The sequence below is a fragment of the Hyla sarda genome, unplaced genomic scaffold (genome assembly GCF_029499605.1).
Source record: "Hyla sarda isolate aHylSar1 unplaced genomic scaffold, aHylSar1.hap1 scaffold_353, whole genome shotgun sequence".
Taxonomy (NCBI): Eukaryota; Metazoa; Chordata; class Amphibia; order Anura; family Hylidae; genus Hyla; species Hyla sarda.
Window position 1 is genome coordinate 87,641 of NW_026610295.1, and position 27,369 is coordinate 115,009.

The 27,369-nt window shown below is 47.7% G+C and overlaps 9 non-coding genes and 2 pseudogenes across 9 annotated transcripts; all 11 read right to left on the reverse strand.

Annotated features, from left to right (window-relative positions):
• Positions 1-22: 22 nt before the first annotated feature.
• LOC130331677 (U2 spliceosomal RNA) lies at positions 23-155 on the reverse strand (annotated as a pseudogene).
• A 2,089-nt stretch (positions 156-2,244) lies between these two features.
• LOC130331704 (U2 spliceosomal RNA) lies at positions 2,245-2,435 on the reverse strand. The gene has a single exon (XR_008874552.1). It is a non-coding gene; the product is annotated as a U2 spliceosomal RNA (small nuclear RNA).
• Positions 2,436-4,519: 2,084 nt separating this feature from the next.
• LOC130331660 (U2 spliceosomal RNA) lies at positions 4,520-4,701 on the reverse strand. The gene has a single exon (XR_008874524.1). It is a non-coding gene; the product is annotated as a U2 spliceosomal RNA (small nuclear RNA).
• A 695-nt stretch (positions 4,702-5,396) lies between these two features.
• On the reverse strand, positions 5,397-5,556 carry LOC130331667 (U2 spliceosomal RNA; annotated as a pseudogene).
• Positions 5,557-7,658: 2,102 nt separating this feature from the next.
• On the reverse strand, positions 7,659-7,849 carry LOC130331648 (U2 spliceosomal RNA). The gene has a single exon (XR_008874515.1). It is a non-coding gene; the product is annotated as a U2 spliceosomal RNA (small nuclear RNA).
• Positions 7,850-9,942: 2,093 nt separating this feature from the next.
• On the reverse strand, positions 9,943-10,133 carry LOC130331645 (U2 spliceosomal RNA). The gene has a single exon (XR_008874511.1). It is a non-coding gene; the product is annotated as a U2 spliceosomal RNA (small nuclear RNA).
• Positions 10,134-12,218: 2,085 nt separating this feature from the next.
• Positions 12,219-12,409, reverse strand: LOC130331706 (U2 spliceosomal RNA). The gene has a single exon (XR_008874554.1). It is a non-coding gene; the product is annotated as a U2 spliceosomal RNA (small nuclear RNA).
• Positions 12,410-14,505: 2,096 nt separating this feature from the next.
• Positions 14,506-14,696, reverse strand: LOC130331708 (U2 spliceosomal RNA). The gene has a single exon (XR_008874555.1). It is a non-coding gene; the product is annotated as a U2 spliceosomal RNA (small nuclear RNA).
• Positions 14,697-22,433: 7,737 nt separating this feature from the next.
• LOC130331709 (U2 spliceosomal RNA) lies at positions 22,434-22,624 on the reverse strand. Its single transcript, XR_008874556.1, has one exon. It is a non-coding gene; the product is annotated as a U2 spliceosomal RNA (small nuclear RNA).
• A 2,080-nt stretch (positions 22,625-24,704) lies between these two features.
• LOC130331710 (U2 spliceosomal RNA) lies at positions 24,705-24,895 on the reverse strand. Its single transcript, XR_008874557.1, has one exon. It is a non-coding gene; the product is annotated as a U2 spliceosomal RNA (small nuclear RNA).
• Positions 24,896-26,978: 2,083 nt separating this feature from the next.
• On the reverse strand, positions 26,979-27,169 carry LOC130331711 (U2 spliceosomal RNA). The gene has a single exon (XR_008874558.1). It is a non-coding gene; the product is annotated as a U2 spliceosomal RNA (small nuclear RNA).
• Positions 27,170-27,369: the final 200 nt, after the last annotated feature.

The following is a 27,369-nucleotide window of genomic DNA, read 5'->3' on the forward strand; positions in this document are numbered from 1 at the left end:
GGACTAGGCCCTCTCCCCAATAGCAACAAGTGGGTGAAGCCCAGGCAATAAACCTGGGCGATCCCACAAGGCCGAGGAGAGGGGTACCCGAGTACCTTCTGACCAGATCTCCTGTATTACTACACTTGATCTTAGCCAAAAGGCCGAGAAGCGATAACCGTGAAAGGGGCGGGCCCAACAAGGTGCCCTTCATGGGCACTATCACTGCTTGCTGTCAGGGAGGCTGCCAGACAATTTTCCATGCACACTCTGGGCTGGGGGGCAGTCAACCACCAGTACACACAGCAGAACCTAAACCCATACCATTATTGCTAAGCAGCAAGACAGGGGCCCATTGCACTCCCACGGGGCCTTTTTAAATGCAATCCATAACCCGGATTTGCCAGGAACCCTTCTTACTCCTCCTACTTGCATGTGACACTGGGCTTAGGATCTGCATAGGAAACACACACACAAGCACACACCTACCTTTGTTGCCTGCAGATGCCTCCTTGGCTGTCCCCAAACGGTATCAAACCAACACCCACGGGAAGCTGTAAGCATAGAGGACATGCCTGCACCCCATTGGACTTACCTGTGTGGGTTAAACCCGGGTTATTTGACAACCTATGGCGGTGATGGTTCTGCTCAGGCAGAGCAGTGCTGATGCTCCTCATAAAGCTGTCGCTGCTGTGAAGGTTCTAGGTGACATCACAAATCCCTATGGTTACATACACAACAAAGCTGGGTTGTTGTTGTTTACACTCTGCAAGGCCTGTGGAAGTGAGTGACATCATAGCACTGTAGTTCTGAGGGTTCTAGATGGATGCAACAATCTCCTGTTGCTTCTATGAAGGCCATAATAGACGACATCACCAAACAGCTCCATAGTCACATACACAGCAAAGGAGAGATGTTGTTTACACCTAGTGATGTCAGTGGTATTGAGTGACATCACAGCACAGTGCTAAGGCTCCTGGGCCTGGACACAGCAGCGGCTGCAATATCTCAACGGAGAATACGTTTATATATATGTGTGTGTGTGCGCGTATATATATATATATATATATATATATATATATATATATATATTTCTCCGCCGAAATCACTTTTAAACCCATTTCCACCTTTTTTTCCCTTCTCTTCCTCTTACTTTTTTTTCACGTTTTTTTACGTTTTTCTCCTTTTCGCCTCTTTTCTGGGCGTATTATTCTTCTTTTTCTTCTTTTTTTTCGTCTAATGCATACCCCATCAGTGCAGCAATGCTTATTCAATACCGCCAGCAGATGGAGACACTGGGGGATAATTTTCTAAGGATTTATACTGATTTTTCCTGTCTGAATTTGTCGCACAGAAAGTTGCAGGCCAAATATGTGTGACATTTCTGCGACTTTAGCTTCTAGAGCATTTTTACAACATTATACATAGGTGCTGAATACATAAAAAGCGACTGTTCAGCGACAGACAAGTCGCATCGGCTGAAAGTAGGCCAGAATGTCAGTCCATGTTGGAGCAGGTTTAGATACAGTCTAAAGTATAGATCTCAAAGTCTGTGCACAGAATTTAGCAAGGGCCTCGCACCTTCTGATGCATCAGGTAGGTGCACAATAGCATAGCCTAACCCTCTGTACTTTGGTCTATATTGATGCGGGACATAGACAGCCAGCTGATGACCAATCCATTAGTGCAATGGATGGCTGGAAGCATTTGTCTTTGCCTTTGCAATACCACAGAAGCAATGCATGGTCAATGTACAGCAATGACACACCTGTGTGAACAGCCAGGAGACCCCCCCCCCCCCCATGTTATGTTACATAGTTACATAGTTAGTACGGTCGAAAAAAGACATATGTCCATCAAGTTCAACCAGGGAATTAAGGGGTAGGGGTGTGGCGCGATATTGGGGAAGGGATGAGATTTTATATTTCTTCATAAGCATTAATCTTATTTTGTCAATTAGGAACATTCAGCACCCACCCGCTATCAAGGCAGCTGCCTATCATGTCATGCCCTACCTGCACAGGTGTGCTGGCTACTCAAATGATCCAATTAAGGAGGCCATTTAGTCAGCAGCAGCAGAAGTCCTGTGCCTGGACGCTCCAACAGCGGCCAGACACAAGCAGAAGCAGAAGCAGCAGAAGCAGCAGCAGCACCACCTTTTGTTTTTTGGCTGCAGCAGCAGCAAGGCCCACAGGGCTGGCTAGCTGGCTAGCCAGCAAGCAGGTAGCAATGAAAGTAGGAATCTTTCTTTTTAACCCTGTAAGGGGGTGGTGCACTGTACCCGAAGATACTGCCATATCGGGTCAATGCATAGGGCGACGGAAGCAAGCTTCGAAATCGGCCCCCGTTCTCAAAAATCCATTTAATATATGGTCCCCAGATAGGGGACGTATCAGATATTAAACTGATAAGAACAGATACTACACTTGATCTTAGCCAAAAGGCCGAGAAGCGATAACCGTGAAAGGGGCGGGCCCAACAAGGTGCCCTTCATGGGCACTATCACTGCTTGCTGTCAGGGAGGCTGCCAGACAATTTTCCATGCACACTCTGGGCTGGGGGGCAGTCAACCACCAGTACACACAGCAGAACCTAAACCCATACCATTATTGCTAAGCAGCAAGACAGGGGCCCATTGCACTCCCACGGGGCCTTTTTAAATGCAATCCATAACCCGGATTTGCCAGGAACCCTTCTTACTCCTCCTACTTGCATGTGACACTGGGCTTAGGATCTGCATAGGAAACACACACACAAGCACACACCTACCTTTGTTGCCTGCAGATGCCTCCTTGGCTGTCCCCAAACGGTATCAAACCAACACCCACGGGAAGCTGTAAGCATAGAGGACATGCCTGCACCCCATTGGACTTACCTGTGTGGGTTAAACCCGGGTTATTTGACAACCTATGGCGGTGATGGTTCTGCTCAGGCAGAGCAGTGCTGATGCTCCTCATAAAGCTGTCGCTGCTGTGAAGGTTCTAGGTGACATCACAAATCCCTATGGTTACATACACAACAAAGCTGGGTTGTTGTTGTTTACACTCTGCAAGGCCTGTGGAAGTGAGTGACATCATAGCACTGTAGTTCTGAGGGTTCTAGATGGATGCAACAATCTCCTGTTGCTTCTATGAAGGCCATAATAGACGACATCACCAAACAGCTCCATAGTCACATACACAGCAAAGGAGAGATGTTGTTTACACCTAGTGATGTCAGTGGTATTGAGTGACATCACAGCACAGTGCTAAGGCTCCTGGGCCTGGACACAGCAGCGGCTGCAATATCTCAACGGAGAATACGTTTATATATATGTGTGTGTGTGCGCATATATATATATATATATATATATATATATATATATATATATTTCTCCGCCGAAATCACTTTTAAACCCATTTCCCCTTTTTTTTTCCTTCTCTTCCTCTTACTTTTTTTTCACGTTTTTTTACGTTTTTCTCCTTTTCGCCTCTTTTCTGGGCGTATTATTCTTCTTTTTCTTCTTTTTTTTCGTCTAATGCATACCCCATCAGTGCAGCAATGCTTATTCAATACCGCCAGCAGATGGAGACACTGGGGGATAATTTTCTAAGGATTTATACTGATTTTTCCTGTCTGAATTTGTCGCACAGAAAGTTGCAGGCCAAATATGTGTGACATTTCTGAGACTTTAGCTTCTAGAGCATTTTTACAACATTATACATAGGTGCTGAATACATAAAAAGCGACTGTTCAGCGACAGACAAGTCGCATCGGCTGAAAGTAGGCCAGAATGTCAGTCCATGTTGGAGCAGGTTTAGATACAGTCTAAAGTATAGATCTCAAAGTCTGTGCACAGAATTTAGCAAGGGCCTCGCACCTTCTGATGCATCAGGTAGGTGCACAATAGCATAGCCTAACCCTCTGTACTTTGGTCTATATTGATGCGGGACATAGACAGCCAGCTGATGACCAATCCATTAGTGCAATGGATGGCTGGAAGCATTTGTCTTTGCCTTTGCAATACCACAGAAGCAATGCATGGTCAATGTACAGCAATGACACACCTGTGTGAACAGCCAGGAGACCCCCCCCCCCATGTTATGTTACATAGTTACATAGTTAGTACGGTCGAAAAAAGACATATGTCCATCAAGTTCAACCAGGGAATCAAGGGGTAGGGGTGTGGCGCGATATTGGGGAAGGGATGAGATTTTATATTTCTTCATAAGCATTAATCTTATTTTGTCAATTAGGAACATTCAGCACCCACCCGCTATCAAGGCAGCTGCCTATCATGTCATGCCCTACCTGCACAGGTGTGCTGGCTACTCAAATGATCCAATTAAGGAGGCCATTTAGTCAGCAGCAGCAGAAGTCCTGTGCCTGGACGCTCCAACAGCGGCCAGACACAAGCAGAAGCAGAAGCAGCAGAAGCAGCAGCAGCACCACCTTTTGTTTTTTGGCTGCAGCAGCAGCAAGGCCCACATGGCTGGCTAGCTGGCTAGCCAGAAAGCAGGTAGCAATGAAAGTAGGAATCTTTCTTTTTAACCCTGTAAGGGGGTGGTGCACTGTACCCGAAGATACTGCCATATCGGGTCAATGCATAGGGCGACGGAAGCAAGCTTCGAAATCGGCCCCCGTTCTCAAAAATCCATTTAATATATGGTCCCCAGATAGGGGACGTATCAGATATTAAACTGATAAGAACAGATTTTTTTTTTTTTTTTATCTAAAGCCGAGGAACGTGCTTTCGATTCACCCAAAGTGCAAGAAAAAGTGCAAACGTGTTACACTAAAAAAAACGTGCACAAAGGATGCGGTCTATCGCAAGCCCTTCTCCGATAGGAGAGAGGCCCCCCAACAAACCTTACCCTTCGCCTCCGGACCAAAAGGTACCTGCGAGGTTCCAGGTTCGATGTCCCTTTTCGCCGAAGCTACTAGGGGACCACAAATGCTCCCGGCATCCCCCTTGGCGTTGGCCAAGGTATCTGCCCGCAGAGCCGATTACGGTAGGTACCCTGCCAAAGCAGGAGTACCTGGGGTGTTTGCAGGGAGGTGCGGAACCTAATGGCCACACACACCTCCCCTAGACCGCCAGGAGGGACACCCAGAAGGGCTACCGCATCCTGACAAATCCTGTGAACACACAACACGCAAAAAGTGACACAGTGAGACAAAAAAAGAAATAAATAAGTGAATGTGTGCAGATATACTGCCCGGACATCCGGCCGGATCTATAAAAATTTCTCTGATCCTAGCCAGAAGGCCGGGAATCAAGAGGTGAGTGCCACAAGGTGAAGAGATTATGGTGCCCGTGCTTCAACTCAGTGAGCCTATTCTCCCAGTGAGTTTCGGCACCTCGGGGTCACCACTCCCCGAGGCACAAAAGTACCTCGGCTCTAGACCCTCTCAGCCTCATGGCGAGACCCGGAGGGAACAGGTCACATCGGGGCAGCCGTCGAGCTGATTCCTCAGAACCAGCCCCGGAAAGCCCTGGTACACCTGCATCCTCCATGCAGCACCCATCCCCACCAGCATGAAAACTGATAAGAACAGATACTACACTTGATCTTAGCCAAAAGGCCGAGAAGCGATAACCGTGAAAGGGGCGGGCCCAACAAGGTGCCCTTCATGGGCACTATCACTGCTTGCTGTCAGGGAGGCTGCCAGACAATTTTCCATGCACACTCTGGGCTGGGGGGCAGTCAACCACCAGTACACACAGCAGAACCTAAACCCATACCATTATTGCTAAGCAGCAAGACAGGGGCCCATTGCACTCCCACGGGGCCTTTTTAAATGCAATCCATAACCCGGATTTGCCAGGAACCCTTCTTACTCCTCCTACTTGCATGTGACACTGGGCTTAGGATCTGCATAGGAAACACACACACAAGCACACACCTACCTTTGTTGCCTGCAGATGCCTCCTTGGCTGTCCCCAAACGGTATCAAACCAACACCCACGGGAAGCTGTAAGCATAGAGGACATGCCTGCACCCCATTGGACTTACCTGTGTGGGTTAAACCCGGGTTATTTGACAACCTATGGCGGTGATGGTTCTGCTCAGGCAGAGCAGTGCTGATGCTCCTCATAAAGCTGTCGCTGCTGTGAAGGTTCTAGGTGACATCACAAATCCCTATGGTTACATACACAACAAAGCTGGGTTGTTGTTGTTTACACTCTGCAAGGCCTGTGGAAGTGAGTGACATCATAGCACTGTAGTTCTGAGGGTTCTAGATGGATGCAACAATCTCCTGTTGCTTCTATGAAGGCCATAATAGACGACATCACCAAACAGCTCCATAGTCACATACACAGCAAAGGAGAGATGTTGTTTACACCTAGTGATGTCAGTGGTATTGAGTGACATCACAGCACAGTGCTAAGGCTCCTGGGCCTGGACACAGCAGCGGCTGCAATATCTCAACGGAGAATACGTGTGTGTGCGCGTATATATATATATATATATATATATATATATATATATATATAAATATATATATATATATATATATATATATATTTCTCCGCCGAAATCACTTTTAAACCCATTTCCACCTTTTTTTCCCTTCTCTTCCTCTTACTTTTTTTTCACGTTTTTTTACGTTTTTCTCCTTTTCGCCTCTTTTCTGGGCGTATTATTCTTCTTTTTCTTCTTTTTTTTGTCTAATGCATACCCCATCAGTGCAGCAATGCTTATTCAATACCGCCAGCAGATGGAGACACTGGGGGATAATTTTCTAAGGATTTATACTGATTTTTCCTGTCTGAATTTGTCGCACAGAAAGTTGCAGGCCAAATATGTGTGACATTTCTGCGACTTTAGCTTCTAGAGCATTTTTACAACATTATACATAGGTGCTGAATACATAAAAAGCGACTGTTCAGCGACAGACAAGTCGCATCGGCTGAAAGTAGGCCAGAATGTCAGTCCATGTTGGAGCAGGTTTAGATACAGTCTAAAGTATAGATCTCAAAGTCTGTGCACAGAATTTAGCAAGGGCCTCGCACCTTCTGATGCATCAGGTAGGTGCACAATAGCATAGCCTAACCCTCTGTACTTTGGTCTATATTGATGCGGGACATAGACAGCCAGCTGATGACCAATCCATTAGTGCAATGGATGGCTGGAAGCATTTGTCTTTGCCTTTGCAATACCACAGAAGCAATGCATGGTCAATGTACAGCAATGACACACCTGTGTGAACAGCCAGGAGACCCCCCCCCCCCATGTTATGTTACATAGTTACATAGTTAGTACGGTCGAAAAAAGACATATGTCCATCAAGTTCAACCAGGGAATTAAGGGGTAGGGGTGTGGCGCGATATTGGGGAAGGGATGAGATTTTATATTTCTTCATAAGCATTAATCTTATTTTGTCAATTAGGAACATTCAGCACCCACCCGCTATCAAGGCAGCTGCCTATCATGTCATGCCCTACCTGCACAGGTGTGCTGGCTACTCAAATGATCCAATTAAGGAGGCCATTTAGTCAGCAGCAGCAGAAGTCCTGTGCCTGGACGCTCCAACAGCGGACAGACACAAGCAGAAGCAGAAGCAGCAGAAGCAGCAGCAGCACCACCTTTTGTTTTTTGGCTGCAGCAGCAGCAAGGCCCACAGGGCTGGCTAGCTGGCTAGCCAGCAAGCAGGTAGCAATGAAAGTAGGAATCTTTCTTTTTAACCCTGTAAGGGGGTGGTGCACTGTACCCGAAGATACTGCCATATTGGGTCAATGCATAGGGCGACGGAAGCAAGCTTCGAAATCGGCCCCCGTTCTCAAAAATCCATTTAATATATGGTCCCCAGATAGGGGACGTATCAGATATTAAACTGATAAGAACAGATACTACACTTGATCTTAGCCAAAAGGCCGAGAAGCGATAACCGTGAAAGGGGCGGGCCCAACAAGGTGCCCTTCATGGGCACTATCACTGCTTGCTGTCAGGGAGGCTGCCAGACAATTTTCCATGCACACTCTGGGCTGGGGGGCAGTCAACCACCAGTACACACAGCAGAACCTAAACCCATACCATTATTGCTAAGCAGCAAGACAGGGGCCCATTGCACTCCCACGGGGCCTTTTTAAATGCAATCCATAACCCGGATTTGCCAGGAACCCTTCTTACTCCTCCTACTTGCATGTGACACTGGGCTTAGGATCTGCATAGGAAACACACACACAAGCACACACCTACCTTTGTTGCCTGCAGATGCCTCCTTGGCTGTCCCCAAACGGTATCAAACCAACACCCACGGGAAGCTGTAAGCATAGAGGACATGCCTGCACCCCATTGGACTTACCTGTGTGGGTTAAACCCGGGTTATTTGACAACCTATGGCGGTGATGGTTCTGCTCAGGCAGAGCAGTGCTGATGCTCCTCATAAAGCTGTCGCTGCTGTGAAGGTTCTAGGTGACATCACAAATCCCTATGGTTACATACACAACAAAGCTGGGTTGTTGTTGTTTACACTCTGCAAGGCCTGTGGAAGTGAGTGACATCATAGCACTGTAGTTCTGAGGGTTCTAGATGGATGCAACAATCTCCTGTTGCTTCTATGAAGGCCATAATAGACGACATCACCAAACAGCTCCATAGTCACATACACAGCAAAGGAGAGATGTTGTTTACACCTAGTGATGTCAGTGGTATTGAGTGACATCACAGCACAGTGCTAAGGCTCCTGGGCCTGGACACAGCAGCGGCTGCAATATCTCAACGGAGAATACGTTTATATATATGTGTGTGTGTGCGCGTATATATATATATATATATATATATATATATATATATATATATATTTCTCCGCCGAAATCACTTTTAAACCCATTTCCACCTTTTTTTCCCTTCTCTTCCTCTTACTTTTTTTTCACGTTTTTTTACGTTTTTCTCCTTTTCGCCTCTTTTCTGGGCGTATTATTCTTCTTTTTCTTCTTTTTTTTCGTCTAATGCATACCCCATCAGTGCAGCAATGCTTATTCAATACCGCCAGCAGATGGAGACACTGGGGGATAATTTTCTAAGGATTTATACTGATTTTTCCTGTCTGGATTTGTCGCACAGAAAGTTGCAGGCCAAATATGTGTGACATTTCTGCGACTTTAGCTTCTAGAGCATTTTTACAACATTATACATAGGTGCTGAATACATAAAAAGCGACTGTTCAGCGACAGACAAGTCGCATCGGCTGAAAGTAGGCCAGAATGTCAGTCCATGTTGGAGCAGGTTTAGATACAGTCTAAAGTATAGATCTCAAAGTCTGTGCACAGAATTTAGCAAGGGCCTCGCACCTTCTGATGCATCAGGTAGGTGCACAATAGCATAGCCTAACCCTCTGTACTTTGGTCTATATTGATGCGGGACATAGACAGCCAGCTGATGACCAATCCATTAGTGCAATGGATGGCTGGAAGCATTTGTCTTTGCCTTTGCAATACCACAGAAGCAATGCATGGTCAATGTACAGCAATGACACACCTGTGTGAACAGCCAGGAGACCCCCCCCCCCCCCCCATGTTATGTTACATAGTTACATAGTTAGTACGGTCGAAAAAAGACATATGTCCATCAAGTTCAACCAGGGAATTAAGGGGTAGGGGTGTGGCGCGATATTGGGGAAGGGATGAGATTTTATATTTCTTCATAAGCATTAATCTTATTTTGTCAATTAGGAACATTCAGCACCCACCCGCTATCAAGGCAGCTGCCTATCATGTCATGCCCTACCTGCACAGGTGTGCTGGCTACTCAAATGATCCAATTAAGGAGGCCATTTAGTCAGCAGCAGCAGAAGTCCTGTGCCTGGACGCTCCAACAGCGGCCAGACACAAGCAGAAGCAGAAGCAGCAGAAGCAGCAGCAGCACCACCTTTTGTTTTTTGGCTGCAGCAGCAGCAAGGCCCACAGGGCTGGCTAGCTGGCTAGCCAGCAAGCAGGTAGCAATGAAAGTAGGAATCTTTCTTTTTAACCCTGTAAGGGGGTGGTGCACTGTACCCGAAGATACTGCCATATCGGGTCAATGCATATGGCGACGGAAGCAAGCTTCGAAATCGGCCCCCGTTCTCAAAAATCCATTTAATATATGGTCCCCAGATAGGGGACGTATCAGATATTAAACTGATAAGAACAGATACTACACTTGATCTTAGCCAAAAGGCCGAGAAGCGATAACCGTGAAAGGGGCGGGCCCAACAAGGTGCCCTTCATGGGCACTATCACTGCTTGCTGTCAGGGAGGCTGCCAGACAATTTTCCATGCACACTCTGGGCTGGGGGGCAGTCAACCACCAGTACACACAGCAGAACCTAAACCCATACCATTATTGCTAAGCAGCAAGACAGGGGCCCATTGCACTCCCACGGGGCCTTTTTAAATGCAATCCATAACCCGGATTTGCCAGGAACCCTTCTTACTCCTCCTACTTGCATGTGACACTGGGCTTAGGATCTGCATAGGAAACACACACACAAGCACACACCTACCTTTGTTGCCTGCAGATGCCTCCTTGGCTGTCCCCAAACGGTATCAAACCAACACCCACGGGAAGCTGTAAGCATAGAGGACATGCCTGCACCCCATTGGACTTACCTGTGTGGGTTAAACCCGGGTTATTTGACAACCTATGGCGGTGATGGTTCTGCTCAGGCAGAGCAGTGCTGATGCTCCTCATAAAGCTGTCGCTGCTGTGAAGGTTCTAGGTGACATCACAAATCCCTATGGTTACATACACAACAAAGCTGGGTTGTTGTTGTTTACACTCTGCAAGGCCTGTGGAAGTGAGTGACATCATAGCACTGTAGTTCTGAGGGTTCTAGATGGATGCAACAATCTCCTGTTGCTTCTATGAAGGCCATAATAGACAACATCACCAAACAGCTCCATAGTCACATACAGAGCAAAGGAGAGATGTTGTTTACACCTAGTGATGTCAGTGGTATTGAGTGACATCACAGCACAGTGCTAAGGCTCCTGGGCCTGGACACAGCAGCGGCTGCAATATCTCAACGGAGAATACGTTTATATATATGTGTGTGTGTGCGCGTATATATATATATATATATATATATATATATATATTTCTCTGCCGAAATCACTTTTAAACCCATTTCCACCTTTTTTTCCCTTCTCTTCCTCTTACTTTTTTTTCACGTTTTTTTACGTTTTTCTCCTTTTCGCCTCTTTTCTGGGCGTATTATTCTTCTTTTTCTTCTTTTTTTTCGTCTAATGCATACCCCATCAGTGCAGCAATGCTTATTCAATACCGCCAGCAGATGGAGACACTGGGGGATAATTTTCTAAGGATTTATACAGATTTTTCCTGTCTGAATTTGTCGCACAGAAAGTTGCAGGCCAAATATGTGTGACATTTCTGCGACTTTAGCTTCTAGAGCATTTTTACAACATTATACATAGGTGCTGAATACATAAAAAGCGACTGTTCAGCGACAGACAAGTCGCATCGGCTGAAAGTAGGCCAGAATGTCAGTCCATGTTGGAGCAGGTTTAGATACAGTCTAAAGTATAGATCTCAAAGTCTGTGCACAGAATTTAGCAAGGGCCTCGCACCTTCTGATGCATCAGGTAGGTGCACAATAGCATAGCCTAACCCTCTGTACTTTGGTCTATATTGATGCGGGACATAGACAGCCAGCTGATGACCAATCCATTAGTGCAATGGATGGCTGGAAGCATTTGTCTTTGCCTTTGCAATACCACAGAAGCAATGCATGGTCAATGTACAGCAATGACACACCTGTGTGAACAGCCAGGAGACCCCCCCCCCCCCCCCCCATGTTATGTTACATAGTTACATAGTTAGTACGGTCGAAAAAAGACATATGTCCATCAAGTTCAACCAGGGAATTAAGGGGTAGGGGTGTGGCGCGATATTGGGGAAGGGATGAGATTTTATATTTCTTCATAAGCATTAATCTTATTTTGTCAATTAGGAACATTCAGCACCCACCCGCTATCAAGGCAGCTGCCTATCATGTCATGCCCTACCTGCACAGGTGTGCTGGCTACTCAAATGATCCAATTAAGGAGGCCATTTAGTCAGCAGCAGCAGAAGTCCTGTGCCTGGACGCTCCAACAGCGGCCAGACACAAGCAGAAGCAGAAGCAGCAGAAGCAGCAGCAGCACCACCTTTTGTTTTTTGGCTGCAGCAGCAGCAAGGCCCACAGGGCTGGCTAGCTGGCTAGCCAGCAAGCAGGTAGCAATGAAAGTAGGAATCTTTCTTTTTAACCCTGTAAGGGGGTGGTGCACTGTACCCGAAGATACTGCCATATCGGGTCAATGCATAGGGCGACGGAAGCAAGCTTCGAAATCGGCCCCCGTTCTCAAAAATCCATTTAATATATGGTCCCCAGATAGGGGACGTATCAGATATTAAACTGATAAGAACAGATACTACACTTGATCTTAGCCAAAAGGCCGAGAAGCGATAACCGTGAAAGGGGCGGGCCCAACAAGGTGCCCTTCATGGGCACTATCACTGCTTGCTGTCAGGGAGGCTGCCAGACAATTTTCCATGCACACTCTGGGCTGGGGGGCAGTCAACCACCAGTACACACAGCAGAACCTAAACCCATACCATTATTGCTAAGCAGCAAGACAGGGGCCCATTGCACTCCCACGGGGCCTTTTTAAATGCAATCCATAACCCGGATTTGCCAGGAACCCTTCTTACTCCTCCTACTTGCATGTGACACTGGGCTTAGGATCTGCATAGGAAACACACACACAAGCACACACCTACCTTTGTTGCCTGCAGATGCCTCCTTGGCTGTCCCCAAACGGTATCAAACCAACACCCACGGGAAGCTGTAAGCATAGAGGACATGCCTGCACCCCATTGGACTTACCTGTGTGGGTTAAACCCGGGTTATTTGACAACCTATGGCGGTGATGGTTCTGCTCAGGCAGAGCAGTGCTGATGCTCCTCATAAAGCTGTCGCTGCTGTGAAGGTTCTAGGTGACATCACAAATCCCTATGGTTACATATACAACAAAGCTGGGTTGTTGTTGTTTACACTCTGCAAGGCCTGTGGAAGTGAGTGACATCATAGCACTGTAGTTCTGAGGGTTCTAGATGGATGCAACAATCTCCTGTTGCTTCTATGAAGGCCATAATAGACGACATCACCAAACAGCTCCATAGTCACATAGACAGCAAAGGAGAGATGTTGTTTACACCTAGTGATGTCAGTGGTATTGAGTGACATCACAGCACAGTGCTAAGGCTCCTGGGCCTGGACACAGCAGCGGCTGCAATATCTCAACGGAGAATACGTTTATATATATGTGTGTGTGTGCGCGTATATATATATATATATATATATATATATATATATATATATATTTCTCCGCCGAAATCACTTTTAAACCCATTTCCACCTTTTTTTCCCTTCTCTTCCTCTTACTTTTTTTTCACGTTTTTTTACGTTTTTCTCCTTTTCGCCTCTTTTCTGGGCGTATTATTCTTCTTTTTCTTCTTTTTTTTCGTCTAATGCATACCCCATCAGTGCAGCAATGCTTATTCAATACCGCCAGCAGATGGAGACACTGGGGGATAATTTTCTAAGGATTTATACTGATTTTTCCTGTCTGAATTTGTCGCACAGAAAGTTGCAGGCCAAATATGTGTGACATTTCTGCGACTTTAGCTTCTAGAGCATTTTTACAACATTATACATAGGTGCTGAATACATAAAAAGCAACTGTTCAGCGACAGACAAGTCACATCGGCTGAAAGTAGGCCAGAATGTCAGTCCATGTTGGAGCAGGTTTAGATACAGTCTAAAGTATAGATCTCAAAGTCTGTGCACAGAATTTAGCAAGGGCCTCGCACCTTCTGATGCATCAGGTAGGTGCACAATAGCATAGCCTAACCCTCTGTACTTTGGTCTATATTGATGCGGGACATAGACAGCCAGCTGATGACCAATCCATTAGTGCAATGGATGGCTGGAAGCATTTGTCTTTGCCTTTGCAATACCACAGAAGCAATGCATGGTCAATGTACAGCAATGACACACCTGTGTGAACAGCCAGGAGACCCCCCCCCCCCCCCCCCATGTTATGTTACATAGTTACATAGTTAGTACGGTCGAAAAAAGACATATGTCCATCAAGTTCAACCAGGGAATTAAGGGGTAGGGGTGTGGCGCGATATTGGGGAAGGGATGAGATTTTATATTTCTTCATAAGCATTAATCTTATTTTGTCAATTAGGAACATTCAGCACCCACCCGCTATCAAGGCAGCTGCCTATCATGTCATGCCCTACCTGCACAGGTGTGCTGGCTACTCAAATGATCCAATTAAGGAGGCCATTTAGTCAGCAGCAGCAGAAGTCCTGTGCCTGGACGCTCCAACAGCGGCCAGACACAAGCAGAAGCAGAAGCAGCAGAAGCAGCAGCAGCAGCACCACCTTTTGTTTTTTGGCTGCAGCAGCAGCAAGGCCCACAGGGCTGGCTAGCTGGCTAGCCAGCAAGCAGGTAGCAATGAAAGTAGGAATCTTTCTTTTTAACCCTGTAAGGGGGTGGTGCACTGTACCCGAAGATACTGCCATATCGGGTCAATGCATAGGGCGACGGAAGCAAGCTTCGAAATCGGCCCCCGTTCTCAAAAATCCATTTAATATATGGTCCCCAGATAGGGGACGTATCAGATATTAAACTGATAAGAACAGATACTACACTTGATCTTAGCCAAAAGGCCGAGAAGCGATAACCGTGAAAGGGGCGGGCCCAACAAGGTGCCCTTCATGGGCACTATCACTGCTTGCTGTCAGGGAGGCTGCCAGACAATTTTCCATGCACACTCTGGGCTGGGGGGCAGTCAACCACCAGTACACACAGCAGAACCTAAACCCATACCATTATTGCTAAGCAGCAAGACAGGGGCCCATTGCACTCCCATGGGGCCTTTTTAAATGCAATCCATAACCCGGATTTGCCAGGAACCCTTCTTACTCCTCCTACTTGCATGTGACACTGGGCTTAGGATCTGCATAGGAAACACACACACAAGCACACACCTACCTTTGTTGCCTGCAGATGCCTCCTTGGCTGTCCCCAAACGGTATCAAACCAACACCCACGGGAAGCTGTAAGCATAGAGGACATGCCTGCACCCCATTGGACTTACCTGTGTGGGTTAAACCCGGGTTATTTGACAACCTATGGCGGTGATGGTTCTGCTCAGGCAGAGCAGTGCTGATGCTCCTCATAAAGCTGTCGCTGCTGTGAAGGTTCTAGGTGACATCACAAATCCCTATGGTTACATACACAACAAAGCTGGGTTGTTGTTGTTTACACTCTGCAAGGCCTGTGGAAGTGAGTGACATCATAGCACTGTAGTTCTGAGGGTTCTAGATGGATGCAACAATCTCCTGTTGCTTCTATGAAGGCCATAATAGACGACATCACCAAACAGCTCCATAGTCACATACACAGCAAAGGAGAGATGTTGTTTACACCTAGTGATGTCAGTGGTATTGAGTGACATCACAGCACAGTGCTAAGGCTCCTGGGCCTGGACACAGCAGCGGCTGCAATATCTCAACGGAGAATACGTTTATATATATGTGTGTGTGTGCGCGTATATATATATATATTGTTACGCCGAGCGCTCCGGGTCCCCGCTCCTCCCCGGAGCGCTCGCTACACTTCCCTCACTGCAGCGCCCCGGTCGGTTCCACGGACCCGGGGCGCTGCGTTACTACCTCCGGCCGGGATGCGATTCGCGATGCGGGTAGCGCCCGCTCGCGATGCGCACCCCGGCTCCCGTACCTTACTCGCTCCCCGTCAGTTCTGTCCCGGCGCGCGCGGCCCCGCTCCCTAGGGCGCGCGCGCGCCGGGTCTTTGCGATTTAAAGGGCCACTGCACCGCTGATTGGTGCAGTGGTTCCAATTAGTGTTTACACCTGTGCACTTCCCTATATCACCTCACTTCCCCTTCACTCCCTCGCCGGATCTTGTTGCCCTAGTGCCAGTGAAAGCGTTCCTTGTGTGTTCCTTGCCTGTGATTCCAGACCTTCTGCCGTTGCCCCTGACTACGATCCTTGCTGCCTGCCCCGACCTTCTGCTACGTCCGACCTTGCTTCTGTCTACTCCCTTGTACCGCGCCTATCTTCAGCAGCCAGAGAGGTTGAGCCGTTGCTAGGGGATACGACCTGGTCACTACCGCCGCAGCAAGACCATCCCGCTTTGCGGCGGGCTCTGGTGAAAACCAGTAGTGACTTAGAACCGATCCTCTAGCACGGTCCACGCCAATCCCTCTCTGGCACAGAGGATCCACTACCTGCCAGCCGGCATCGTGACAGTAGATCCGGCCATGGATCCCGCTGAAGTTCCTCTGCCAGTTGTCGCTGACCTCACCACGGTGGTCGCCCAGCAGTCACAACAGATTGCGCAACAAGGCCAACAGCTGTCTCAACTGACTGTTATGCTACAACAGTTACTACCACAGCTCCAGCAATCATCTCCTCCGCCAGCTCCTGTACCTCCTCCGCAGCGAGTGGCCGCTTCTGGAATACGACTATCCTTGCCGGATAAATTTGATGGGGACTCTAAGTTTTGCCGTGGCTTTCTTTCCCAATGTTCATTACACTTGGAGATGATGTCGGACCAGTTCCCCACTGAAAGGTCTAAGGTGGCTTTCGTAGTCAGCCTGCTGTCTGGAAAAGCCCTGGCTTGGGCCACACCGCTCTGGGACCGCAATGACCCCGTCACTGCCTCTGTACACTCCTTCTTCTCGGAAATTCGAAGTGTCTTTGAGGAACCTGCCCGAGCCTCTTCTGCTGAGACTGCCCTGTTGAACCTGGTCCAGGGTAATTCTTCCGTTGGCGAGTATGCCGTACAGTTCCGTACCCTTGCTTCAGAATTATCCTGGAATAATGAGGCACTCTGCGCGACCTTTAAAAAAGGCCTATCCAGCAACATTAAAGATGTTCTGGCCGCACGAGAAATCCCTGCTAACCTACATGAACTCATCCATCTTGCCACTCGCATTGACATGCGTTTTTCCGAACGGCGTCAGGAGCTCCGCCAGGATATGGACTCTGTTCGCACGAGGCGTTTCTTCTCCCCGGCTCCTCTCTCCTCTGGTCCCCTGCAATCTGTTCCTGTGCCTCCCGCCGTGGAGGCTATGCAGGTCGACCGGTCTCGCCTGACACCCCAAGAGAGGACACGACGCCGCATGGAGAATCTCTGCCTGTACTGTGCTAGTACCGAACACTTCCTGAAGGATTGTCCTATCCGTCCTCCCCGCCTGGAAAGACGTCCGCTGACTCCGCACAAAGGTGAGACAGTCCTTGATGTCTACTCTGCTTCTCCACGTCTTACTGTGCCTGTGCGGATGTCTGCCTCTGCCTTCTCCTTCTCTGCTGTGGCCTTCTTGGACTCTGGATCTGCAGGAAATTTCATCTTAGCCTCTCTCGTCAACAGGTTCAACATCCCGGTGATCAGTCTCGCCAGACCCCTCTACATCAATTGTGTAAACAATGAAAGATTGGACTGTACTATACGTTTCCGCACGGAGCCCCTTCTAATGTGCATCGGATCTCATCACGAGAGGATTGAACTGTTGGTCCTCCCCAATTGCACTTCTGAAATCCTTCTTGGACTTCCCTGGCTTCAACTCCATTCCCCAATCCTGGATTGGTCCACTGGGGAGATCAAGAGTTGGGGGCCCTCTTGTTCCAAGGACTGCTTAAAACCGGTTCCCAGTAAACCTTGCCGTGTCCCTGTGCTTCCTCATGTAACCGGTCTCCCTAAGGCCTATATGGACTTTGCGGACGTTTTTTGCAAAAAACAAGCTGAGACTCTACCTCCTCACAGGCCTTATGATTGTCCCATTGACCTCCTCCCGGGCACTACTCCACCCCGGGGCAGAATCTATCCTCTGTCCGTCCCAGAGACTCTTGCCATGTCTGAATACGTCCAAGAAAATTTAAAAAAGGGCTTTATCCGTAAATCCTCCTCTCCTGCCGGAGCCGGATTTTTCTTTGTGTCCAAAAAAGATGGCTCTCTACGTCCTTGCATTGACTACCGCGGTCTTAATAAAATCACGGTTAAGAACCGCTACCCCCTACCCCTCATCTCTGAACTCTTTGATCGTCTCCAAGGTGCCCATATTTTTACCAAACTGGACTTAAGAGGTGCTTATAATCTCATCCGCATCAGAGAGGGGGATGAATGGAAAACGGCATTTAACACCAGAGATGGACACTTTGAGTATCTGGTCATGCCCTTTGGTCTATGCAACGCCCCTGCCGTCTTCCAAGACTTTGTTAATGAAATTTTTCGTGATCTACTATACTCCTGTGTTGTTGTATATCTGGACGATATCCTGATTTTTTCTGCCAATCTTGAAGAACACCGCCAGCATGTCCGTATGGTTCTTCAGAGACTTCGTGATAATCAACTCTATGCCAAAATAGAGAAATGTCTGTTTGAATGCCAATCTCTTCCTTTTCTAGGATACTTGGTCTCTGGCCAGGGACTACAAATGGACCCAGATAAACTCTCTGCCGTCTTAGATTGGCCACGCCCCTCCGGACTCCGTGCCATCCAACGTTTTTTGGGGTTCGCCAATTATTACAGGCAATTTATTCCACATTTTTCTACCATTGTGGCTCCTATTGTGGCTTTAACAAAAAAAAATGCCGATCCCAAGTCTTGGCCTCCTCAAGCGGAAGACGCCTTTAAACGACTCAAGTCTGCCTTTTCTTCGGCTCCCGTGCTCTCCAGACCTGACCCATCTAAACCCTTCCTATTGGAGGTTGATGCCTCCTCAGTGGGAGCTGGAGCTGTCCTTCTACAAAAAAACTCTTCCGGGCATGCTGTTACTTGTGGTTTTTTTTCCAGGACCTTCTCTCCGGCGGAGAGGAACTACTCCATCGGGGATCGAGAGCTTCTAGCCATTAAATTAGCACTTGAGGAATGGAGGCATCTGCTGGAGGGATCAAGATTTCCAGTTATTATTTACACCGATCACAAGAACCTCTCCTACCTCCAGTCTGCCCAACGGCTGAATCCTCGTCAGGCCAGGTGGTCTCTGTTCTTTGCCCGATTTAATTTTGAAATTCACTTTCGGCCTGCTGATAAAAACATTAGGGCCGATGCTCTCTCTCGTTCCTCAGATGCCTCTGAAATTGAACTCTCTCCTCAACACATCATTCCTCCTGACTGCCTGATTTCCACTTCTCCAGCCTCCATCAGGCAAACTCCTCCAGGAAAGACCTTTGTTTCTCCACGCCAACGCCTTGGGATCCTCAAATGGGGTCACTCCTCCCATCTCGCAGGTCATGCGGGCATCAAGAAATCTGTGCAACTCATCTCTCGCTTCTATTGGTGGCCGACTCTAGAGACTGATGTGGTGGACTTTGTGCGAGCCTGCACTATCTGTGCCCGGGATAAGACTCCTCGCCAGAAGCCCGCTGGTTTTCTTCATCCTCTACCTGTCCCCGAACAACCTTGGTCTCTGATTGGTATGGATTTTATTACTGACTTACCCCCATCCCATGGCAACACTGTTATTTGGGTGGTCGTTGATCGATTCTCCAAAATGGCACATTTCATCCCTCTTCCTGGTCTTCCTTCAGCGCCTCAGTTGGCTAAACAATTTTTTGTACACATTTTTCGTCTTCACGGGTTGCCTACACAGATCGTCTCGGATAGAGGCGTCCAATTTGTGTCTAAATTCTGGAGGGCTCTCTGTAAACAACTCAAGATTCAATTAAATTTTTCTTCTGCATACCATCCTCAATCCAATGGACAAGTAGAGAGAATTAACCAGATCTTGGGTGACTATTTACGACATTTTGTTTCCTCCCGCCAGGATGACTGGGCAGATCTTCTACCTTGGGCCGAATTCTCGTATAATTTCAGAATCTCTGAATCTTCCTCCAAATCTCCGTTTTTCGTGGTGTACGGCCGTCACCCTCTTCCCCCCCTCCCTACCCCCTTGCCCTCTGGTCTGCCCGCTGTGGATGAAATTTCTCGTGATCTTTCCACCATATGGAAAGAGACCCAAAATTCTCTCTTACAGGCTTCTTCTCGCATGAAGAGATTCGCAGATAAGAAAAGAAGAGCTCCTCCCATTTTTTCCCCTGGAGACAAGGTATGGCTCTCCGCTAAATATGTCCGTTTCCGTGTCCCGAGCTATAAGTTGGGACCACGCTATCTTGGTCCTTTTAAAGTTTTGTGTCAAATTAATCCTGTCTCTTACAAACTTCTTCTTCCTCCTTCTCTTCGTATCCCTAATGCCTTTCACGTCTCTCTTCTTAAACCTCTCATCCTCAACCGTTTTTCTCCTAAATCTGTTCCTCCCACTCCTGTTTCCGGCTCCTCGGACATCTTCTCTGTCAAAGAGATTTTGGCCTCTAAAAAGGTCAGGGGAAGAACTTTTTTTTTAGTGGATTGGGAGGGTTGTGGTCCAGAAGAGAGGTCCTGGGAACCTGAGGACAATATCCTGGACAAAAGTCTGATCCTCAGGTTCTCAGGCCCCAAGAAGAGGGGGAGACCCAAGGGGGGGGGTACTGTTACGCCGAGCGCTCCGGGTCCCCGCTCCTCCCCGGAGCGCTCGCTACACTTCCCTCACTGCAGCGCCCCGGTCGGTTCCACGGACCCGGGGCGCTGCGTTACTACCTCCGGCCGGGATGCGATTCGCGATGCGGGTAGCGCCCGCTCGCGATGCGCACCCCGGCTCCCGTACCTTACTCGCTCCCCGTCAGTTCTGTCCCGGCGCGCGCGGCCCCGCTCCCTAGGGCGCGCGCGCGCCGGGTCTTTGCGATTTAAAGGGCCACTGCACCGCTGATTGGTGCAGTGGTTCCAATTAGTGTTTACACCTGTGCACTTCCCTATATCACCTCACTTCCCCTTCACTCCCTCGCCGGATCTTGTTGCCCTAGTGCCAGTGAAAGCGTTCCTTGTGTGTTCCTTGCCTGTGATTCCAGACCTTCTGCCGTTGCCCCTGACTACGATCCTTGCTGCCTGCCCCGACCTTCTGCTACGTCCGACCTTGCTTCTGTCTACTCCCTTGTACCGCGCCTATCTTCAGCAGCCAGAGAGGTTGAGCCGTTGCTAGGGGATACGACCTGGTCACTACCGCCGCAGCAAGACCATCCCGCTTTGCGGCGGGCTCTGGTGAAAACCAGTAGTGACTTAGAACCGATCCTCTAGCACGGTCCACGCCAATCCCTCTCTGGCACAGAGGATCCACTACCTGCCAGCCGGCATCGTGACATATATATATATATATATATATATATATATATATATATATATATATTTCTCCGCCGAAATCACTTTTAAACCCATTTCCACCTTTTTTTCCCTTCTCTTCCTCTTACTTTTTTTTCACGTTTTTTTACGTTTTTCTCCTTTTCGCCTCTTTTCTGGGCGTATTATTCTTCTTTTTCTTCTTTTTTTTCGTCTAATGCATACCCCATCAGTGCAGCAATGCTTATTCAATACCGCCAGCAGATGGAGACACTGGGGGATAATTTTCTAAGGATTTATACTGATTTTTCCTGTCTGAATTTGTCGCACAGAAAGTTGCAGGCCAAATATGTGTGACATTTCTGCGACTTTAGCTTCTAGAGCATTTTTACAACATTATACATAGGTGCTGAATACATAAAAAGCGACTGTTCAGCGACAGACAAGTCGCATCGGCTGAAAGTAGGCCAGAATGTCAGTCCATGTTGGAGCAGGTTTAGATACAGTCTAAAGTATAGATCTCAAAGTCTGTGCACAGAATTTAGCAAGGGCCTCGCACCTTCTGATGCATCAGGTAGGTGCACAATAGCATAGCCTAACCCTCTGTACTTTGGTCTATATTGATGCGGGACATAGACAACCAGCTGATGACCAATCCATTAGTGCAATGGATGGCTGGAAGCATTTGTCTTTGCCTTTGCAATACCACAGAAGCAATGCATGGTCAATGTACAGCAATGACACACCTGTGTGAACAGCCAGGAGACCCCCCCCCCCCCATGTTATGTTACATAGTTACATAGTTAGTACGGTCGAAAAAAGACATATGTCCATCAAGTTCAACCAGGGAATTAAGGGGTAGGGGTGTGGCGCGATATTGGGGAAGGGATGAGATTTTATATTTCTTCATAAGCATTAATCTTATTTTGTCAATTAGGAACATTCAGCACCCACCCGCTATCAAGGCAGCTGCCTATCATGTCATGCCCTACCTGCACAGGTGTGCTGGCTACTCAAATGATCCAATTAAGGAGGCCATTTAGTCAGCAGCAGCAGAAGTCCTGTGCCTGGACGCTCCAACAGCGGCCAGACACAAGCAGAAGCAGAAGCAGCAGAAGCAGCAGCAGCACCACCTTTTGTTTTTTGGCTGCAGCAGCAGCAAGGCCCACAGGGCTGGCTAGCTGGCTAGCCAGCAAGCAGGTAGCAATGAAAGTAGGAATCTTTCTTTTTAACCCTGTAAGGGGGTGGTGCACTGTACCCGAAGATACTGCCATATCGGGTCAATGCATAGGGCGACGGAAGCAAGCTTCGAAATCGGCCCCCGTTCTCAAAAATCCATTTAATATATGGTCCCCAGATAGGGGACGTATCAGATATTAAACTGATAAGAACAGATACTACACTTGATCTTAGCCAAAAGGCCGAGAAGCGATAACCGTGAAAGGGGCGGGCCCAACAAGGTGCCCTTCATGGGCACTATCACTGCTTGCTGTCAGGGAGGCTGCCAGACAATTTTCCATGCACACTCTGGGCTGGGGGGCAGTCAACCACCAGTACACACAGCAGAACCTAAACCCATACCATTATTGCTAAGCAGCAAGACAGGGGCCCATTGCACTCCCACGGGGCCTTTTTAAATGCAATCCATAACCCGGATTTGCCAGGAACCCTTCTTACTCCTCCTACTTGCATGTGACACTGGGCTTAGGATCTGCATAGGAAACACACACACAAGCACACACCTACCTTTGTTGCCTGCAGATGCCTCCTTGGCTGTCCCCAAACGGTATCAAACCAACACCCACGGGAAGCTGTAAGCATAGAGGACATGCCTGCACCCCATTGGACTTACCTGTGTGGGTTAAACCCGGGTTATTTGACAACCTATGGCGGTGATGGTTCTGCTCAGGCAGAGCAGTGCTGATGCTCCTCATAAAGCTGTCGCTGCTGTGAAGGTTCTAGGTGACATCACAAATCCCTATGGTTACATACACAACAAAGCTGGGTTGTTGTTGTTTACACTCTGCAAGGCCTGTGGAAGTGAGTGACATCATAGCACTGTAGTTCTGAGGGTTCTAGATGGATGCAACAATCTCCTGTTGCTTCTATGAAGGCCATAATAGACGACATCACCAAACAGCTCCATAGTCACATACACAGCAAAGGAGAGATGTTGTTTACACCTAGTGATGTCAGTGGTATTGAGTGACATCACAGCACAGTGCTAAGGCTCCTGGGCCTGGACACAGCAGCGGCTGCAATATCTCAACGGAGAATACGTTTATATATATGTGTGTGTGTGCGCGTATATATATATATATATATATATATATATATATATATATATATTTCTCCGCCGAAATCACTTTTAAACCCATTTCCACCTTTTTTTCCCTTCTCTTCCTCTTACTTTTTTTTCACGTTTTTTTACGTTTTTCTCCTTTTCGCCTCTTTTCTGGGCGTATTATTCTTCTTTTTCTTCTTTTTTTTCGTCTAATGCATACCCCATCAGTGCAGCAATGCTTATTCAATACCGCCAGCAGATGGAGACACTGGGGGATAATTTTCTAAGGATTTATACAGATTTTTCCTGTCTGAATTTGTCGCACAGAAAGTTGCAGGCCAAATATGTGTGACATTTCTGCGACTTTAGCTTCTAGAGCATTTTTACAACATTATACATAGGTGCTGAATACATAAAAAGCGACTGTTCAGCGACAGACAAGTCGCATCGGCTGAAAGTAGGCCAGAATGTCAGTCCATGTTGGAGCAGGTTTAGATACAGTCTAAAGTATAGATCTCAAAGTCTGTGCACAGAATTTAGCAAGGGCCTCGCACCTTCTGATGCATCAGGTAGGTGCACAATAGCATAGCCTAACCCTCTGTACTTTGGTCTATATTGATGCGGGACATAGACAGCCAGCTGATGACCAATCCATTAGTGCAATGGATGGCTGGAAGCATTTGTCTTTGCCTTTGCAATACCACAGAAGCAATGCATGGTCAATGTACAGCAATGACACACCTGTGTGAACAGCCAGGAGACCCCCCCCCCCCCCATGTTATGTTACATAGTTACATAGTTAGTACGGTCGAAAAAAGACATATGTCCATCAAGTTCAACCAGGGAATTAAGGGGTAGGGGTGTGGCGCGATATTGGGGAAGGGATGAGATTTTATATTTCTTCATAAGCATTAATCTTATTTTGTCAATTAGGAACATTCAGCACCCACCCGCTATCAAGGCAGCTGCCTATCATGTCATGCCCTACCTGCACAGGTGTGCTGGCTACTCAAATGATCCAATTAAGGAGGCCATTTAGTCAGCAGCAGCAGAAGTCCTGTGCCTGGACGCTCCAACAGTGGCCAGACACAAGCAGAAGCAGAAGCAGCAGAAGCACCACCTTTTGTTTTTTGGCTGCAGCAGCAGCAAGGCCCACAGGGCTGGCTAGCTGGCTAGCCAGCAAGCAGGTAGCAATGAAAGTAGGAATCTTTCTTTTTAACCCTGTAAGGGGGTGGTGCACTGTACCCGAAGATACTGCCATATCGGGTCAATGCATAGGGCGACGGAAGCAAGCTTCGAAATCGGCCCCCGTTCTCAAAAATCCATTTAATATATGGTCCCCAGATAGGGGACGTATCAGATATTAAACTGATAAGAACAGATACTACACTTGATCTTAGCCAAAAGGCCGAGAAGCGATAACCGTGAAAGGGGCGGGCCCAACAAGGTGCCCTTCATGGGCACTATCACTGCTTGCTGTCAGGGAGGCTGCCAGACAATTTTCCATGCACACTCTGGGCTGGGGGGCAGTCAACCACCAGTACACACAGCAGAACCTAAACCCATACCATTATTGCTAAGCAGCAAGACAGGGGCCCATTGCACTCCCACGGGGCCTTTTTAAATGCAATCCATAACCCGGATTTGCCAGGAACCCTTCTTACTCCTCCTACTTGCATGTGACACTGGGCTTAGGATCTGCATAGGAAACACACACACAAGCACACACCTACCTTTGTTGCCTGCAGATGCCTCCTTGGCTGTCCCCAAACGGTATCAAACCAACACCCACGGGAAGCTGTAAGCATAGAGGACATGCCTGCACCCCATTGGACTTACCTGTGTGGGTTAAACCCGGGTTATTTGACAACCTATGGCGGTGATGGTTCTGCTCAGGCAGAGCAGTGCTGATGCTCCTCATAAAGCTGTCGCTGCTGTGAAGGTTCTAGGTGACATCACAAATCCCTATGGTTACATACACAACAAAGCTGGGTTGTTGTTGTTTACACTCTGCAAGGCCTGTGGAAGTGAGTGACATCATAGCACTGTAGTTCTGAGGGTTCTAGATGGATGCAACAATCTCCTGTTGCTTCTATGAAGGCCATAATAGACGACATCACCAAACAGCTCCATAGTCACATACACAGCAAAGGAGAGATGTTGTTTACACCTAGTGATGTCAGTGGTATTGAGTGACATCACAGCACAGTGCTAAGGCTCCTGGGCCTGGACACAGCAGCGGCTGCAATATCTCAACGGAGAATACGTTTATATATATGTGTGTGTGTGCGCGTATATATATATATATATATATATATATATATATATATTTCTCCGCCGAAATCACTTTTAAACCCATTTCCACCTTTTTTTCCCTTCTCTTCCTCTTACTTTTTTTTCACGTTTTTTTACATTTTTCTCCTTTTCGCCTCTTTTCTGGGCGTATTATTCTTCTTTTTCTTCTTTTTTTTCGTCTAATGCATACCCCATCAGTGCAGCAATGCTTATTCAATACCGCCAGCAGATGGAGACACTGGGGGATAATTTTCTAAGGATTTATACTGATTTTTCCTGTCTGAATTTGTCGCACAGAAAGTTGCAGGCCAAATATGTGTGACATTTCTGCGACTTTAGCTTCTAGAGCATTTTTACAACATTATACATAGGTGCTGAATACATAAAAAGCAACTGTTCAGCGACAGACAAGTCACATCGGCTGAAAGTAGGCCAGAATGTCAGTCCATGTTGGAGCAGGTTTAGATACAGTCTAAAGTATAGATCTCAAAGTCTGTGCACAGAATTTAGCAAGGGCCTCGCACCTTCTGATGCATCAGGTAGGTGCACAATAGCATAGCCTAACCCTCTGTACTTTGGTCTATATTGATGCGGGACATAGACAGCCAGCTGATGACCAATCCATTAGTGCAATGGATGGCTGGAAGCATTTGTCTTTGCCTTTGCAATACCACAGAAGCAATGCATGGTCAATGTACAGCAATGACACACCTGTGTGAACAGCCAGGAGACCCCCCCCCCCCCCATGTTATGTTACATAGTTACATAGTTAGTACGGTCGAAAAAAGACATATGTCCATCAAGTTCAACCAGGGAATTAAGGGGTAGGGGTGTGGCGCGATATTGGGGAAGGGATGAGATTTTATATTTCTTCATAAGCATTAATCTTATTTTGTCAATTAGGAACATTCAGCACCCACCCGCTATCAAGGCAGCTGCCTATCATGTCATGCCCTACCTGCACAGGTGTGCTGGCTACTCAAATGATCCAATTAAGGAGGCCATTTAGTCAGCAGCAGCAGAAGTCCTGTGCCTGGACGCTCCAACAGCGGCCAGACACAAGCAGAAGCAGAAGCAGCAGAAGCAGCAGCAGCACCACCTTTTGTTTTTTGGCTGCAGCAGCAGCAAGGCCCACAGGGCTGGCTAGCTGGCTAGCCAGCAAGCAGGTAGCAATGAAAGTAGGAATCTTTCTTTTTAACCCTGTAAGGGGGTGGTGCACTGTACCCGAAGATACTGCCATATCGGGTCAATGCATAGGGCGACGGAAGCAAGCTTCGAAATCGGCCCCCGTTCTCAAAAATCCATTTAATATATGGTCCCCAGATAGGGGACGTATCAGATATTAAACTGATAAGAACAGATACTACACTTGATCTTAGCCAAAAGGCCGAGAAGCGATAACCGTGAAAGGGGCGGGCCAACAAGGTGCCCTTCATGGGCACTATCACTGCTTGCTGTCAGGGAGGCTGCCAGACAATTTTCCATGCACACTCTGGGCTGGGGGGCAGTCAACCACCAGTACACACAGCAGAACCTAAACCCATACCATTATTGCTAAGCAGCAAGACAGGGGCCCATTGCACTCCCACGGGGCCTTTT